The sequence below is a fragment of the Aythya ferina genome, assembly GCF_964211825.1.
Source record: "Aythya ferina genome assembly, chromosome: 3".
Taxonomy (NCBI): Eukaryota; Metazoa; Chordata; class Aves; order Anseriformes; family Anatidae; genus Aythya; species Aythya ferina.
In genome coordinates this window covers 81,511,181-81,529,297 of record NC_140298.1, presented here as the reverse complement: position 1 = coordinate 81,529,297, position 18,117 = coordinate 81,511,181, and the positions used below count along the sequence as shown (strand labels likewise).

At 36.9% G+C, this 18,117-nt stretch overlaps 1 protein-coding gene across 9 annotated transcripts in view; it reads left to right on the top strand.

The window, feature by feature from the left end:
* Positions 1-18,117, top strand: part of EPB41L2 (erythrocyte membrane protein band 4.1 like 2) — a 108,037-nt gene that overhangs the window by 13,237 nt on the left and 76,683 nt on the right. For 7 of the 9 annotated variants that reach the window (XM_084512828.1, XM_084512833.1, XM_084512832.1 and 4 more), the window contains exon 3: positions 4,089-4,162. The exons of 1 other annotated variant lie outside the window; for it this stretch is intronic. The gene's annotated coding sequence lies outside the window, so the exon portion shown is untranslated. Of the gene's footprint in view, positions 1-4,088; positions 4,163-12,351; positions 12,482-18,117 lie in introns of those variants that run through there. One more of the 9 variants, XM_084512827.1, reaches the window with a different exon arrangement.

The following is an 18,117-nucleotide window of genomic DNA, read 5'->3' as shown; positions in this document are numbered from 1 at the left end:
GTAGGGATTCTTAATTTTTTTTTGTTTCTGAACTTCACATATTCTTTCTGCTTCCCTTGGAGAACAGATCAGTTATTTTATTTGTGCCAGGAAATTATAGAATCATTGAAGCTGGAAGAGACCTATGGAGATCATCCTGTCCAATCCCCCTGTTCAAGGTATCAAAGTAGGGTCATGGAAACTTGTCCAGTCAGATTTCAAATGTTTCTGAGGATAGAAACTGCACAGTTTCTCTAGACAACCTATTCCCAGTGCTTGACCCTTAGAATTTTAAACAAAAAAAAAAGGGGGAGGGATTCATCTCCTCCCCTATTTAAGTAGAATCTTAGAATCTTGAATTTTGATTTGTGTCCACTATTGCTATTTCACTAGGTACCACTGATCCTGTTTTCTTGGCTACCCCCATCAGGTGTTAATACACTGTGGTAAGGTTCCCAGCCTTTGAACATTCTCATTCCCAGGCTAAACAATTGCACCTTTCTTGACCTCTCCTCGTATGCCAGATGCTGCAGGCCTTTAAGTATCTTTGCTGGACATGCTTCAGTAAATCCATGTCTCCTCTGTACAGAGGACCCTAAAACTGGATGAACCTGTGAACCGTGCACGATGCCAGAATTCAATATACAGTGAATTCATTGGTGTATGTTAGAATGAGAGAGGGTCCTACAACTTTGTTTAATGCTCTGCCATGTGTGGTCTGTGTATATTTTGCCAGTGATTACTTTGGCACTCCTCCTAAGAATATAGAGTACATATTTGGTTCTAAAGTCCAGCTTCCAGGCTTGTATAAGGTATTTCAGATGGTAGCAATAGGGTAAGGGAGGATTAGTCAAAAGAGTCAATAAGGAAAATGGGTTTTGCCCTAAGTGTGTGTGTACGTATGTGTATGTTTGTACATACGTATAAAATTTATCTAGCATGTGATTTCTAAGTCCGTAGTTAAAAGTAAAAAGTTATGTGATTTAGTTTCTAAAACGAAGGTAAGAGATTTTGTCTGTTTTGTTTCACTTTGATCACTATTTGTACAGATACGTCCTGAGGAGATGTCAGGTGGAGCTTAAGCTCTGTTTGTAAAGTACAGTTGCTAGACTAGGCAGTTATGGACTGGAAGACAGAAGTTAATGTTTCCAGTTTCAGCTGGGATTTCTGAAGTACTTCAGCAGGTTTTGTTGTGTTTTTTTTTTTTTTTTTTTTACTTTCGATGAAATTGTTTTTTTTTTTTTGTTTTTTTGCTTCAAGAACGGTTAATACTTTTGCTAAAACTGACTACTTGTGAGCTGTGTTTTGCTGTCAGGCAGAATCTTACTGCTGTGCAAACTCTACATTGTTGACTTTTGTTTCAAAAAGCATGTCAACTGTTTTTTTATATCCTTTTGTAAGCTTTTAAGTTCACTCAGCTGAATATATCTTATTTAGCAACTGAAATCTGTGACAGCTTGTAATGACTAAAAGGTCTTATTTCCTCCTTTTTTTTTTCGTTTCAAATAGGAAAAGATGTTAAGTAGCAGAAGGATGTTAGGGAAAACACAGTCATGATCATTACCTTAGTAACACTTAAGCTGAGCGTATTTCAGTATGTGGACAACTGTTTGAGTACCATGACTCCAGTACAAAACCCATAGTCCTTCACCGGTATTCCTTTACTGTTTCATACCAGGAGAGAGCCTAGTAGTAGACCACAAAGTAGAGGGGGCCAGGCAGCAACTGGGGCCACATCCACCAAACAAACTTAACAGTCAAGTGTGTTTCCAAGTGTTTCATGAATACTGGGAGACAGACTCTTTACGTTTCAAAGCCTATCCTGGTGGTCATCATCCAAATTGGTAAGAAAATATGAAATATGATTGATCAAGTGAAGCTGAGTACTCCATGCAGAGAACTAACGGTACTTCTAAGTGTGGAAGCTGTGCTGTTTCTTTTTCTCTGACTTTAAGCATGTGGGAAAGAAGATAGCTCCTAAGCAAAGGGAAAAGGAAATTGTCTCATATTTATTAAATCCTTTTCCTATCAGGAAGTTTGCATCAGGATTATATGTTTGGCAAGCTAGAGTACATATTTTGGCACATACTTTTCTCTTTGTAACTTTAACAGCCTGCCAACATTGCAGGCAACACTAGCAGCGGTCTGTGTCCCAGACAGTTTTGATTATAAATCCCAGTGCCTGCAGCAGGGGAGAAAGCTCCATGGGGATGGGTATTATTTGGTCTCTTTGGCTTCTTTTCCCTTTCTAGTGCAATGGGGAAAGAGGGTTGCAAATAGCTGGAGAAGGCAAAAAGATGATTACAGTGGCAATCATGTGCTCTGCATCCTAGTTGAATATCCGGTGAATATTTACCTAAATTTGAGAACATTCCAAGCTAGTTGTGATGGAACCAATGATCTACAATCAAATTGGAGCTGAAAAATACTCTACAAGCCATTGTTTGAGTGCACATGGCGTACCCAAGCATTCCAGAAGCTTTGTACACAGTCTTTCCTTGCTTATCAAATGCAAGCTTGATCCTTATTCTCTATTTTTTAAGCATATGGTTAATCTTTTTCTAAGGTTTCTATGGGGCCAAATGTAGTGTCACGAATTTTAGTCCTCAGTGACCGGGTGCCTAGTGATAACTGCTACTTGACATCACATTTGACAAGAACAGGGATGAAAATGCAGTCAAGCACAGCTATGTTTTCTGTTATGACTGTGTGATAGTGATGAGCATGCTATTAAAATAGCTTAGGTATTTTAAAGGAAGTAAAACATCTGAAGTGTGAAGAAAAGCAAATGAAGAGAGTAGCTACACCTGCTTAGGAAAGCTTCTGATGGAAAGACTGGATGTCTTCGGGGAGCTGAATTCCTCTTTTATGCACAATTTTTTAGAAACTCCAAAATATAAATACATTTAATAAGGCTTTAGCTATGTGGATAATTGGTATAAAGACAGCTTATTTTATATAAACTCATATATTTGAGTAGCTAAAGTGTTATATAAGATACTCAAACTGTAGAAGTAAGCTTGTTCTTCTAAATCATTGGACTAGAATACTGAAGTTTTACAAGAATATTCCATTTACAGAACTGTATTTTATGATAAAATTCATCTGAAATTTTACAACAGTTTTCTATTTACACATACATTTTTATCATTCTGTGGAATGAAGTGTGTGAGGTCACAGAATTGCATATATCTTTACAACTTCTGGTTTTAAACACTTTTTTTAAAACTTGCTTTAAAATGTCTGATTACATCTTTAGTATTAAAGGGAACATATATTTTAGGTTGATTGTTTGGAGTAGTGGAGACAAATGTGTAAGGAACACTTTGAATAGCTCCTTTGACTGGATTTTATGGAGTAGTTGCATGTATTCTGTTTTCGATTAAAATGTGGTGTGTTTTTAAGGCAGATTTTTTATTTAAAGACAGTAATTTTCCTCAAATAATGAGGGGGTATTTAGGATGAACTGTATCTTGAAGTGAAATGAAAACTTGTCTACTGATGTCCTTCTTAATTTTATATCAGGTATATATTGTGCTATATCTTTTTTTCTGGCATGTAAATTCCAGTTTTCATATCTGTGTGAAGTGCCTGACAATAACAAATTGTTGGTGCTCTTAGTTCAATTTTATCACACCTGTCAGTCTGCATTTTGATCCAAAATGTTGCTTTAAGTTTGTAATAAAGAAAACCGTAGCTGCAAGGAGGAAAAACTCTGATTACTGTGCACATAGAAGCTACTTTCCATCATGCAAAAGAATTGGATTAACAGAACAATGTATTTGTTTTTCTTTGGAGGGAGCACTGAAGTGCTGCCAATAGGACTCTTGAAATAACTGCATAGTCTTCCCTAGACTCAATTATATCTACTAAATGCAAAGTGTTTTATATCTTATAAGAGTTGAGGGATTGAATAGTTCATTGTGAAGATGAAGTCTTTTTTTTTCTTTTCATCTGTTGTGAAGTCTGAAAATTGACTTTGTAACATTGCTATGTTTTTGCTGCTCTCTGAAGATATTCATAAGCCTAGAGTTTCTTTGTATAGAGAGATGAGAAGTGGATTACCAAACCCAGTACCACAGCTTGTAAAACTTGTTCTTTACCTCTAGGTATCTCCCTTGAGTCAAGAATCCTGCATCTTATTCCTGAGGACTTGGTATTTCACAAGAGATTGTAGTTATAGGTAAGACAAAAAATACACTACTATGATATAGTTAAGACAAGTAGTACAGTTAATTCTGATAAATTGATATTAATTAGCAGAAAAGGGCTTTTTCTTAATGCTGTAAATGCAACAGAGGCTAAATCTGCAAAAACAACTAAAAGGCTTGGTTGCTTGTTACAATTCTTTTGGCATCAGTTCTCACTTAAGCTTCTGTAGCTATACACACCTTCCCTGTCTTTCCCTTCCCTTCTACTACAAAAGAGACTGCGGCATTATTGTTCTCCACATGTCCTAAGACAGATGTTGCCCCTTCTCGATTTTAGTTAGTAGTTTAGGTGTCTTTTCCCTAAACCTGATATGTGAAATATTATATTTTAGGCATCAGCTAGGGAGACCCTTTTTAATATAAAATAGTAATGAATGTAGGCAGCCTTACTAGATAGCAACCTAACACCATTCCTCATTTAATTCAAACCATATTTGTTAAATTTTAACTTGGTTAAGAATGGGTGCAGTAATGTGCACTGCAATGAAAAGATGAATGAAAGCATTTTCTTGTAGTTTTTCCCCTGGAGGTGGTGCTAATGCTGAATTGGTTGGATATCATAGTTTGAAAGGTAGTCCCATCCTATCTACTAGTGCTATTTACACCTGCTTGGTAGTCCTGAATTAAAGTAACAATGTGTTGCTTTAACAAGGCACAAAAATAAGTTTTTGCAATTACAATTGAAAATACTTTGCCTATGACATAATTGTCATACTTAACCTTGAAAGCATTTGCTTTTTGTCTTTATGCATTTGAAGACCATTGAAACAGATACTTTGCTTTTACTGTTGAATTTATAAAGTATATGCAGACATGTTTTTTTCCCCTTCGTATAGTTAATCAGTAAATCATACTGTTAGGGCTGTTTAAATGAGTGGTAATAAGCTTTTGTAGTCATGCAACTTTGTTTCTTTTGCAAGTACATGATAAAGTTAGGTAGCCAATATGATAAAGTTAGGTAGCCAGTCTGTGTCCAATAATTATTTTCAAGTTATACCTTTAAATATATGTATTTCTTTACCTTTGTAGAAGGATGAAGTCTTTCATTTCCACAAACTAAAAGTGATATGGTGATCCTTGAAAACTAAACGTTCATTATATTAACGCTTAAGAAAAAAATCACATGGATTTTCATGGGGGGATGATAGTGTTTCAGGCTTTCAGTATTTTCTCCTACTCTGTTGTGTAACTGAGGATTTTTTTTACAATTATTTTTAAGCCGTAAACAAAAACAAAATGTCAGACTAAATAGATGTTTTTTCTTTTTAAACTCATGGCCATAAACCGTTCTCCTTAGTTTCCATTGAATATCTGGATATGTCTTTCCAATGATCTTGAGTAGGGTTACAGCAAGGCTAGAAATAAACCAGACTTCTGAATGTGACAGCTGCTGGCTTGTAGAATTTATTAGTATTTAATTTTTACTGGTGTACAGTGTTGTTAGTTGAAGTACCTGTGCTCTTAATTAGGAAAGTGGGAAAAAAGTCCTGTTTTGTCCTCAAACCTGATATTCATATCTTCTGAATTATCTGGGTTTCTAGACACCAGTGTTTAACTGGGAGTACTCTTGTTCTTGTTTCCCTCCCTTTTGTGATAATAAACTGTTACGATCTTCTACTTGAAGGGAAAATCCACATTCTCGTTCACTTTCATTTGTACAGTGGTCTTGCTGGCTGTAAAAACATCACTTTACAAAGTGGCATACAGTTGTCTTTTACATTCCTTTTACTGATCTCAAATGAAAAAAATGGCAATACTGCATACTGACCTCTGGATTTTGTGGCATGATAGCTGACCATAGCAGTAAGTGGGGAGGGTACTCTTATTTTTTTTGTTGAAAGAAGAAGATATCAGATTTAATGGGTAACACTTCCTAGAACATGAATATGCCAATTAAGAGTGAAATGTTAGAATATAAAATGCCGTCAACACCTTAAAATCACCATAAATAGCAAGTCAAATGAATAGCCTTTGAATTTTAGTCAGCATATGAAGTCTTTTCTTCCTACAGGTGCTAAGTCACCTCTGTCATTAGTTTGGAGTTTGGTTTCGATCAGTTTAGTTTACCCTATGTAAGGGTAATGTAAGCTGTCATACACTGAATCTTCATGTTAATCCACAACCAAGATAGGCTTTATTACTAGAAAACGACATTAGTCATCTAGATAGCATGCAAATATTTTAGTCTTTAGTCCAGAATATCTAGTGCACCTGTTATTTACCTGAGGAAACACAGATGACAATCTAAAGAAGCTGGTAGCCTGTTAGGAACAGATCTGTAGCACACTTGAAAGTTGTTCTTTTATTTCTTTAATAGTCAGTCGTTCATAAGAGTGTAGATTTCTACAACAGGTTGCTGTTTATAAATCCTGTGTAGCTTCTTTGGCTGGGAGAAACTAGTGCTTGTGAATACTGTGAATGGTAATAGGGAGAGTTTATTTTTCTGTCTTCCTTATGATTATCAATAACTCAGGTGCTTTAAAAGTATGTGCATGAAGGTAATGTTTTGTGTAAATTGTGAAGCTACTAATGACTGACAGATTATGGAGAATAGCTTTTAAACACTTAAGAATGAGCCTCTGGCTGAGGAGACTGTCAATTTACAGAACTGCTGATACCAAGAGCAATACTGAAGATGTCAAAAGTGCAGATGTTATACAATAACTTTTAAAATACATGTAGCCTGAGTCTGTGTAGAATACAGGTAGCTGATGGCAGCCATTCAGTCAAGTGAAGCATAGCTCTAAACAGACAGCTGTAAAGGGATGAAGAATTTACAGGGCAGGTTTGTATAGTAATCCCAAACCAAACACAGAGGAATGCCTCCTGAGGCAATTCAGGAGGTTCCAGTGAGATACTTCACATTGAATTTAGCTGTAACTGGAAACAAACTTTTTTTTTCAGTAGTAGTAGTGTACTGACTTTTTTCCCTTTTCTCCCCTCTCTCAGTGAAAAGTAAAGTTTACCTTAAATGCCTAAAGTAAACTCATCTGAGAGCTGATAAGAATGACTATACCGAAGTTTGTCAGACAGCTGCTCATTCTTTTTACCTTATGTTAAAACTGTGGGCAAAGTAAAATAACTTTAATTTTTTTTTTTTTGAAAAGTGAAAGTATAGACCAAGGCTGCCTTTGTTATATGCTTTTCTTGAGCATCTTTATCTTGGCATTTAATTTGTACGTTGGAGGGCCCGTAAGGTCAGTGAAGTCACAGCCTAGAACAGGAGCAGATTCCCTGGGTGGAGGTTCTGGCCCTGATGTGCTTTGGCATGAGGGCTGCTTAAATGGCCCAGGGTGCTGCGACTGAGTGAGGCTTGTACCCCACTCTGCCTGTGCATCTTGCCCCATCCTGTACTTGTATTTATTATGGTAGCAGTGGGTTAAGCAGTGGCATATCTTTGCAATAGCTCTGAATTGCGAGAGGCAGAGGCAAGCTAGAAAAACTTGGTTCTTGCAGTATCCTCATCTGTTTCTGGTTGAGACTGGGCAGGTTTATGGTAGGCTGATACAGGTTGGAAAATGGAGCACAGAGGAACCAGGAGCACACTATGAAGGCAGCAGGACAAGAGTCACTGTGCAGTGAGGCTCTTGAGGTCACTGGGACTTCTGAACTAAGGGAGGAAGGACAGAACTGAGAGCTGTTGCTGTGGTACAAATGAATGGGACTGGAAAAAGTTACATCTTGACAGTACTGCCGAGTCCCTAAATTGCTCTCTGTCCTCTGCTGCTTATCTCTGTGTGCTGTTCTGTCCTTGAACTTCAAAATGAATTGAATCACTAATGGTCTTACTAAGTCACATGACTGGTGCCTCTTAATAGACAAATCGTGAAAATCTAAGTATCAGCTGCATTTGAAAGTGTCTTTGTGATTTGCTATTGAAAAATATGTTTATAGTAATGATATCGTGCATCTCTTCAGAGAAGCTCACTTTTCTTTAAATAAGCCTCCTTTTAATTCTTTGGTATATCAAAATCCTAGAAATAAGAGAAAAAGTTGGAGGAATATTGAAAGCTTTGTTTCAATAGTGTGTACAAAACGTACCGCTAAGGTAATTTGAGAAATGTGGTGCTTGATCTGTGATACTGCTCTAGCTTGCTGTTGGAATCGGATGAACTAACCAGACCAGTAAATCCGCTGTGCAGAAAACAGTATTCTGGAAAATCCTCCTTCAACAAATACTTTATAAATCAAATATGTTAACTAGCATGGAACTCTTTGAAAAAACTGTGGAAGCAAAATAACTTATTTAATGAAGCAAAATAACTTGTTTAATACCAGAATGAAGATGGATGTATCTCAATAACAGGAAAACCTTTTACTACTAAAAATTCCACTCATCAAATTTGCAGTTTTCCTAGTATTGCTTGAGGCCCTAAATGTTCATCTTTAAAAAACAGTTTTCTACTTGTTCTGTAGTTCAACCATTTGAAGAGAACTTATTAGTATTTTTTGTGCATGATGTATTACTAGGACGTAAACCTTGAGGTGGCCCTGACAATACAGTCAAAAGTGATCAAATGCATCCCGTTTCATGCATGTGGTGCCATAAAAAAATTCTCACTTTTAGCCATACCGCATATCTCAAACTTTAATTATATACTGACAGTATATTTAAAAGGCAGACTCAGGTTAGGGATATTGCAGATTTGGTCTCTGTGAAGTAAGGTGCTGCGTGATCCAAGGTAGAATACCATTTTCTTGAGTAATTTACTTCCGTGGAATAACTTTTTCACTGCCTTGTGGAGTCCAATGCAAATGTTTGCATTGCACTGGTCAATTAGAATTTTGAAAAGTAGAATAGGAGACTCTCATTTGTGAAAACAAAGTTCTAGTCAACTTATTTTCTTTCCTTTACTGTCAGTATTCCTTCAGTTATTTTGAAAATTTCAGAACTATGCGGTATGTTAAATAGAACAGACCCATTTCAGTGTCCAACAGGTAAAACCAGAATTGTTTATAGTTGTCTAGGACCACCTTAAAGTAGCACTGCTGTTGAAGCAGCAGTACACTTCTGTGCCCTTTGAGTTCACACCAAAACCTCTATGGCTGAGGATCTAGGAGCTGCATGTCCCTTCTCAGAGGGAGAGGGAGGCTTCAGCAGTGCCAAATGGGTGGGAGAGTGCTGAGCGCAGTGGATCCTCATGGACCCACTCCACTACTGCTGAGTATCAGGGTGATGCTGTGATGCCCTGTGACTAGCTGGGATTCAGATGGCTGTGTTTGACCCTCTGATAGCATGGTAAATAATACATTCAGAAAGATTCAGATACATTCAAACTCATTGGCTCCCAGAAGATGCATTGCTGTGACCATGTTGCTGCTCAAGCAGTACAGTGGAGTTAGACTTCTGTTCTTATAAGAATGTTTCTCTGTAGGCTTGAGTGCAAGACATTTCTGAAGAAAAACGTTAAAATTAGGATTTAATTCTGTAACCTGAGAGATCTGTAGAAGTCAAAACTGCCAGTTTGTGGTAATTTATAGATAATATATATTTAACATCTGCATAAGGGGTATATAGTGAGGTATAAAGACTCATTGCTGGTATTTCTTTCCAATATAAAACCACTTCTAGATCAGGGATCTTTTGCAAGGGTGCAAAACAAAGGATTATTTTTATTAGAGGCTCTGTTTTTGTAGATAAATCTGATAGCTTAGTTTTGTGGATTATTGCTGCTTGATTTTATTTGTCTGGCTTTTTTTGCATTGCTTTGTCCTGTTCAGAACTTCCATCTATTAGTCTACAAGTGGCAGAACTGCTCTTTCAGTTCATGAGTCTCAAATGTTTCTGAATTAGAGGCTCTAGCCATAGCAAAGGCTTAGTGTATTTGCTAGTGTTGGGTTATTGAGGCACTAGTGTGTCTGACCTAATTGGATAGTAAATTCCAGCTTTTGTTCTCAGCCTTTTCTGAGTTCTCAGCAGACTTTAAAATTGAATACTGCTTGAAAAATTACTTCTCATTGTTGAACTTTCCAAAGGAGTCAGTAGTAACCTTTGAAGCCTGAAAAGGTTTCCTGTAATGTATCAGCTTGAATTCAAGTGACTTCATATAGTGGTGTAACTGCTCTATTGCATTAAAATTTTGACACCTAAAGATCGGACATTATGGTGATTTGTAGTTATACCCATCTTTTTGCTTTGTCAGTCTTTTTCACTTGGAAAAAAAGGAAGTATGTAATTTTCAGTTAATGGGAAAAAGTCATATTTCATGATACTGAACATGTCTAGAGGATGAATTAAACGTAAAATGGGAGAATTGGCATGATGCTATTGATACCAGTTTTTATGCATATATACTTCCTTAGACATGTCAGGTACACTGAATTTATTGTGGAAGCCACTGATTAACTTTCATTGTGAAAATTGTTACATTCAAAGCAGGTTTTCTTCACGTAGCCACAACTCTACTCCAAGACAACAGCTGCCCTGTATGTTAGGCCTACTAATTAACTGGATTGTGTTGTATTAAGCCTCCTCTTGGAGTATTAATTATACTCTAACTCATATTTTCACCTTATTGGACTAAAGATTTGTCCGGGAATATTTTCTGGCCACATTCTGTGCATTGTGAGAATTGCATTGCTGTTTTTGTCCAGTAAATTGTAGAATAAAGCTTAATACAAACCAGAGAGCATTCCAAATTGTTAGCATCTGCAATTTTTCTCCACAGAAATATGTGGGGCTTTGGCAGAATGTGCAGTGAAATTTGCCATGTCTCTGTTGTGCTGTACCCTATAGCATCAAAGTGCTGCCAGGAGGATGGATGGGTTTGTTCTGTAGCTTGCCAAGGATCCTCAGTGGCTGAGTGCTCTTCACTTAGATTTTTTTGAACTTAGTGGCAGACCACTTCTAGATTTAGCTGCATGTCCTGACTGAAAAATGTTAATGCTGGAAGTTAGAGCTTTTTTATCCTTTTTTTTTTTTTTTTTTTTTAACTGCAAGGAGTAATGTATTGTACAGGTGTTTTGCATGCACAAAAAGAGGCAGGATTCAACGATTTACTGTATGTGAAGTATTACTTTTCTTCAGCAATTATCAGATGAAAATTCCTACAGAGTTCAAGGATTTATGATAATCTGAACGACTTCCCGTCTAATCTTTGCTAAAATAGGAATTTTTATGAAATCTCATGTAGGAGGGTATTTCCTGTGTAACCATGGACTGGATGAGACAGCACTATAGTATACATATGTGTGTGTGCAAACACATGTTTTAATTAAAAAGTGCGTGCACGTTTCTGTTGTGTATGTATCTTACAGAAATCTTCAGTCTGTTGGCATCTACTCATACATGAAGTTGATTTTTGGATTAGCAAAGTCTGGTTCGCTTAGTACTATGTCATAGCCACTATTGATACTGCTCGCATGATTTCCTTAACTTGATTGTGTAGGTAGGGCTTGTTAAGTGCATGCACGTGTATCTGTCTGGCTTGCTCTTTGTCACCTTCTGACAGTTACATAGCCTTACAGCTCCAAGCCTTACTGTAGCTTCTGCTTTTCCAAACAACTCCTACATTTCCAATGACAGCTATGCTTTTGGTGTCTCAGAATGAATAGCTGTGCTGCTTGGATCAGATAACCTGTGTCCTGTGAGTTACTATGGAGATACCAAGATGACATTTTCTTCCATGAGCACATGATTTGAAGGACATAGTAACAATAATTGTAACTGTAATTTGATGTTAAAACTTGAAGTTGTAATTAGCCTACTGTCTGTGTAAGCATGTGTTGAACAGTAGGACTGTGGCTTAAAGGCCTTCCTTTATTTCTACTGTGAGAATGACATGAAAGACTGAGAGACTTCTAGATTCAGCCTGTGGATGATGGGAGTAAAGCAACTTGCTTGTGAACAAACTTTCCAGCAGCTCTGTAATGGATCTCTCGTGGCTGATGCATGTGACTGTTGCTCATAAATTGACCATGCCTGAGTGCACTGATGATAAAATAAATGAATGGATTATTTTTTCACAATAGCCTATTATGACTGACAGTGATTAAATTATGAAAGATTGCAGAACACATTCTTTGAGTGGCTACAAATAAAGTTGTCTGTTCAAAGCAGCAGAGAAAGTACATTGTGTTTTTGTGTTCCTATTCTGAAAGTAAAACGATGCATGCAGGAGATGCTGAGCAGTAGTGACAGCAGTGGAAGTTGACAGAGGGCTGGTTTCAGTTTTGGTGAGAGTAAGGATGTTTAAATTGTTACCTCTTGGAGTTTGAATAAGTTCCTGGGTCATCAAGTATTTAAGTAAGCACATCACCTGTTTCAAGATCTTTGCAAGTGCCATTGTAAGGTGAGTTTGTTTTTTCATCTTCTTCTTGGAAAATGGCCCAAAATCTCAATCATGTGTTGCATGGAAAAACATTCTATTTCTGGACTGAGTATATTACACAAATTTACACTCATTTGTTTTTGTATCAGAATTTCTCAAGTTGTTTACAACTTCTTCCCACTGTTGGTGCTGTACAGTGTTACTGTATGGTTTGTGGGGAGGGGAGGACATGTGGAGAGGAGGATTGCTCATCCAGTGCTATGGGAACTCTGAGCTAAGGTGTTATTTTATGCAATAGAACTTGTATTTTAGTTTGGTTACAACATATGATCTTCTACTCAATACTTTTTCTGTGGTGGTAGCTAGTAGAAAAATAACTCTTCTTGACTGATAGGTTACTAGAGGCTTTTTTTTTTTTTAAACTACAGAATCTGACAATTCTTTGTTTAACGACCACAGTTTTTACAGTAACCTATACTGTTCTTTAACAGCTAATGCTTTGTCAATAAATAAAGTTGGACTTGCCAGTAAAACTTCTCTACAGATCTTGACTGGTGAAGTCAAATAATGAATGGTTCTGAAGAACCTGACCACACTGTAATTTTGTTACATAAGCAGCAAAATGTGAACTCTTGCAAAATGTCTGCATAGACTCCTTCTGTGAATGCTGCTAGCCAAAGGTTAGTCTGGTCCACTTAGTAAGTATCTCTCGGCATAATATTCAGTATTGCCATATGTAATCATCTTTGTGGTTTCCTACAGCAGACGCATGACAGCTACCATTTATTCTTTACCTCTAGATTTTTATTCTTGTTTGTCCTGTTTCATAAGTTCCATGGCAAAAGGAGTTCTGCAAAAAGTAGAGAAATACTGTACTCTGTTACTACTGAGTATTGTATGAGCTAGGGAGTAGATGTTTAGTTGGTTGATACAGTGCACCTAGAGTATCATTGCTGGTACAGATATGACTTAAGTTGTCTTCTCAATAAGCATTTGTAAATGCCTGTCTGTCTTTTGCATGTGTTTTTCTTCTACCACGTCTGCGTTTTTAACCTAGGAAGTGGAGAGAGGTGTCTTGTACAGACTGATACGAAATGTCTCTTCTAAAATGATTTTTCCTAATGTATAGCTCTATGCTAAATTCAGACTTGTCCAAATTAAGTGGCTCATGAAAGTATACGATACAAAACAATACTGCTGGTTGCTACATGGCGTCTGGCACAGCATGCCGTGTGCTGGCTTCTTCTGAGTGCCAGCCTTTGTCCCCTGGTGAGAGTTGGCCTTTCAATTCCTGTAGCAAAAACAAAGCAAGAGGTGGGCTGTGTGTACATTGCTACCCTTCCCATTTGTCAAGTTCCTTAAAAGTAGTACATGTGGTGTTCTGTGTTTTTTTTTTTTTTCTTTTTTTTACCTTGTTCTCCAGCAAAGTGCTGGAGCAGAGCTCTATGTGTGGAGGGACTGCCAGCATTGTGAAGGGCTGAGTTGGAGTCAGTATCTCAAGATACTGCAATAGGTAACATAAACGCAGGAAGGGTGTAGTAAGGAGAAAGGAAGATTCACCTTGACTAATACCTCATTGTCTAAAATGTTTAATGTTACTGATCTGATGGTCTTGAAATACATTTGGATACAGCTGTTGGGAAGGTTTATATTGTATTGTGCATCCCTAGTAAATAGGGAACATATAGTGGCCTGCACTGTGCAGAGCACTAGAACAGCTAGGTTGGTTCTTCTAGCTGTAACTGTGAGTTGGGGAAAAAAAAAGGGAGTAGGGGAGAAATCTTGATGGGTGTTGCAAGTTGAGAACACACCAGCTCGTAACAAAGGGTTGTTTGGTAGTATTCAAACTGAGTTCGTCCTATACAAAGGGAGTTGCTTGTTAATGAAGTTCATGGGCAAGGTGGAACTACCTTACACTCTTTGAAATATTCATGGACAAAACCATTCCTGTTTTACTTATGTGGTATTCAGCTACAGACTTGCTATGAAAAGTTTCTTTAGAGGGCATAATATCATGAAATAGCAAAATCCAATGAGTTTTTGCATGCAGGGCATGAACTAGGAAATAAGAGTAAAAAGTTGTTGAAACTGTGCCCTGCTCACTGAGACAGTTTCAGAACTGAGAATCTGGTTTAGTTAGTCATAATTTTTTCTTACATACTTAGTACATCAAGAGTATGTACATGACTGAAGTATGAGAAGTAATTCCTGTATTTAAGGAAAAAAAAATCTATGTTGCTGCTAAGTTTGTTACATTTATCCAAGCTATGAATAGCGTAATATGAACAGTGCAATGTATACTAGAGCCCTGTTCTGTTAAAAGCTTGGGTTAGAATGAGATTTGATAAATTCTTATCCCTATAGGACACATTACTGTATGAGTTCTGGTGTGTGTAATTTGCGATTCGTGATACCTAGGATAAAGCTGGGGAGGGTGTGTTATATATATAGTGGGGCTCTGCTCGTTCGTGCTGGAAGCAAATCTGTTGGCTCACTAATGGCATGTTCTACTTAAATCTTGAGTAAAAATATTCTTTCTTCCTAGAGTTAGTCCTACTGCCTGTTTGCTGATTGCATGTTTGTAATTTCACAAAGTTAAGGATCACAGTTGTGTAAGGGGAAAAATATTTGTCAGAGAACCTCTTTCCAGTGGCCATGTCTACACTATTTTTGGATGTTTTTAGAATGTGCTTTTCCATAGTCCAAAACTGCAGCTGCTATCGATGTTATTTCAGCCAATTCACCTAGCTACAAAAATACTGCAACTTAAGCTACCCACATCAAAATGTAACTTTGATATCATTCTTATAGTTTTTCCTCTTACCTGCTATCTTCTGAAGTATTTTGGATGTATACAGAGGAATATTTGCTGCTTTGAGATGTTGGAGAAGGGCTATGAGAACATTTTTTAAAGAAAATATTTTAAAGAAATCTTTTGATAAGAAATACTTGATTTTAAGTTATTTTCAGCAATAGCATTATTTGAGATATGTTTAGAGCAATGAAGTATGTCAAGAATTGCTACTGTTCATTAGGTACTAATCCACATATGAGTTAAGTTGTGTGTTCCAAGAAGCATTGTGGATTATGATACAGAATCTTCTGCCGTAAGCTGTTCAGAGTTGGGTTTGGGAACTAAATACTTGTGAAGTATTGACGTGAATATCAGATATTTGGGCACAAAACTTAAATTCAGAAGTGATAGCTCAAAATTCTGTCGGTACATCTGTACTAGTAAAACAAATCCCATGTCAAGCTTTCACTAATCCTGGTAGAAACTATAATGCTACATCTTCTTACCCTTCCAAATACTGTGACCTTCTGTTGGGGCAGTGCCAAAGCAGTAGAGAACCAATGGAATTGCCTGATGGATGTGCAAGAGACTAGGCAGTAGAAGGGAAAAGAACTTGCTGCTTTGTTCACTGTAAATGACAGTATATTAAAACGCCATGTGTTGACAGTTTAAAAACATACTGAAAAGCAGAGAGAAAACTAAAAGCTGTTACATAATAGTTCTTAAGGATTTTGACCTGTTGAGTTTATCAAAACTAGTTTATCAACAGGAGATTGAGGTGAGAAGATCTAATACATGAGTACTAAACAGGGGAAAAATACTGTGGACCTATGGACCGCCTCCTTCCTGAAAAGGAGCATTGTCCTCAGTCTGGTAAGAAGCTGGGTCTGACACAATTAAGAAACAATGACCAACTTTTTAATTTAGTGAGGACTGTTACTTCTGAAATCAGATTTGAGGATAGTGATATATTCTCAGCACATCATGTCTGTAATCAAAATAGGTATATTTCAAAAATTTTATCTCAGTGATGTGGTATTCTATACTGTGCTTTGAAAAACAAATTTCAACTTTCATATTTCAATCTAAATAGCATGATGCATAATAACAAGTGATGTTCAATAAGTCATTTTTCTTTAAGGGAAATAAAGCATCCAAAATTAAAGTATACAATAATCTCAGTATGCATGAAAAACTTTTTGATTATCACAAAAGAAAGAGCAAATGCAATATTAATGTTGCATTGTACTGAAATGAATCTATTTTATCTACTGAACAAAAGGAAGTTCATGATTTTTCTCAAGAAGCATCAAACATTTATATGCAGGCATATATATATGTTTGATAGAACTCTATTGCCAACTGACTGAAATCAGGGAACAGATATTTATATATTTTTAATAGTCTTACCTCTCAACCAGCCTGTGTGCTTGGTCAGTCCTGAGGAATAATGCCCTTCCATAGAATGTGTTGGCTGTAAAGATACCAAGTCTTTTGTCTCCCTTATTGATGAATGTGCTCAATGAATACAGGCTGCAGGGCAAGCAGCTTAAAAGTAAGGTGTGTAATGTATTGTAATACCTTTTGTAGTTCTTTAAGTTAAGAAACACCGCAATAAATTCTGTTTCAGTCAATAAAGTAGTCAGTTCTAGTTCTATTTAGAACATAAAGTTGGCTTCCAACCTTGAGGCTCTTGTTGCTTTGCTATGCATTGAACTCCAGGTTTTGGTGCTTATCCTTATCAAGGCATGGGAGGGATGGTGGGGAGAAAAGTATTCATGAAAGATCAGACAGAATACTTTGGAAGGGTCCCAGACTTCTTAAATGACAACCTTGAACGTTTTTAGAAAGTGGCAAGTGGCTTTATGGAATTTTATGGTCATTTCATTAATAAGCTTGGAGATTATAATTTAAAACTAGCTGTCAGATCTGTTTGAGGGTCTGCCACTAAAGCAAACTAAAAGAGTTTAAAAAACAGTGATAGCTATTTCTTTATAAAATTACTTTTTTTTTTTTTTTCCTAAACAGCATGTGTAAATATTAGCCTTTTTCCCATCAACTTAGTTTTTAAACATTAAGAAGCTTCTCTTGGATCAGTGTCAACAAAGCACTCAAAACTAGAGGAAGAAAAACTTGTTCCAGCACAGCTTCTTAAAATTTGTTTGCATTCCTCTTATTCTTGCTGAGTTTCCTGGAGGGATTAAACACTAAGATGTGGAAATATTACAGCTTCCAAGAGACTTCAGTATTCTTTTTTTCACAGGCCCATGATACTAGTGAAAAGACAAATGGTATCTCTCCTTTTGCAGTTTTTCTTTTGAGAATTGATTTTTGTTCCTGCCTGGCTTATTTTCTCTTACTGAAGGATATAGTAAGGATTAGACAGAGCCAATTCATAAGATAGTGTCATGGTCAAAAGCGAGAGAGAAAGAATGTGATGATACCACCTCTGTATGAGGTCTGCAAACAAAGTCAGCTCTGAGTTGAGTAATGCAGAATATATATTTTTCCTGAAACTTCTAAAATCACTCTTTGAACTGGAAATATTTTTCCTCAAATAAAGGTAGTCTTCAATTAGCATGAAGATGAGGGATATTCTTTGCCGGGCATGAGCAGATTGCAGCTCTCCGTGTGTCTTATCTTGTAGACAGATTAACATAGCCTGTGCAGCACAGCATGCTGCTTAAAACCTGGCTCAGATTGAGCAGTCATAAAATGGATTGGTGACTTACGCTGGTCATCCCATCTATGACAGTTAAAAGGAGGTCACTGACAACGTCAACAGAGTGTAGAATCCTTTTCTTCTAGATAAGCTTTGTTGTTGCCTTTGGTGTTTGTTTCTTTTGGCAGGCAGATTCTTTCA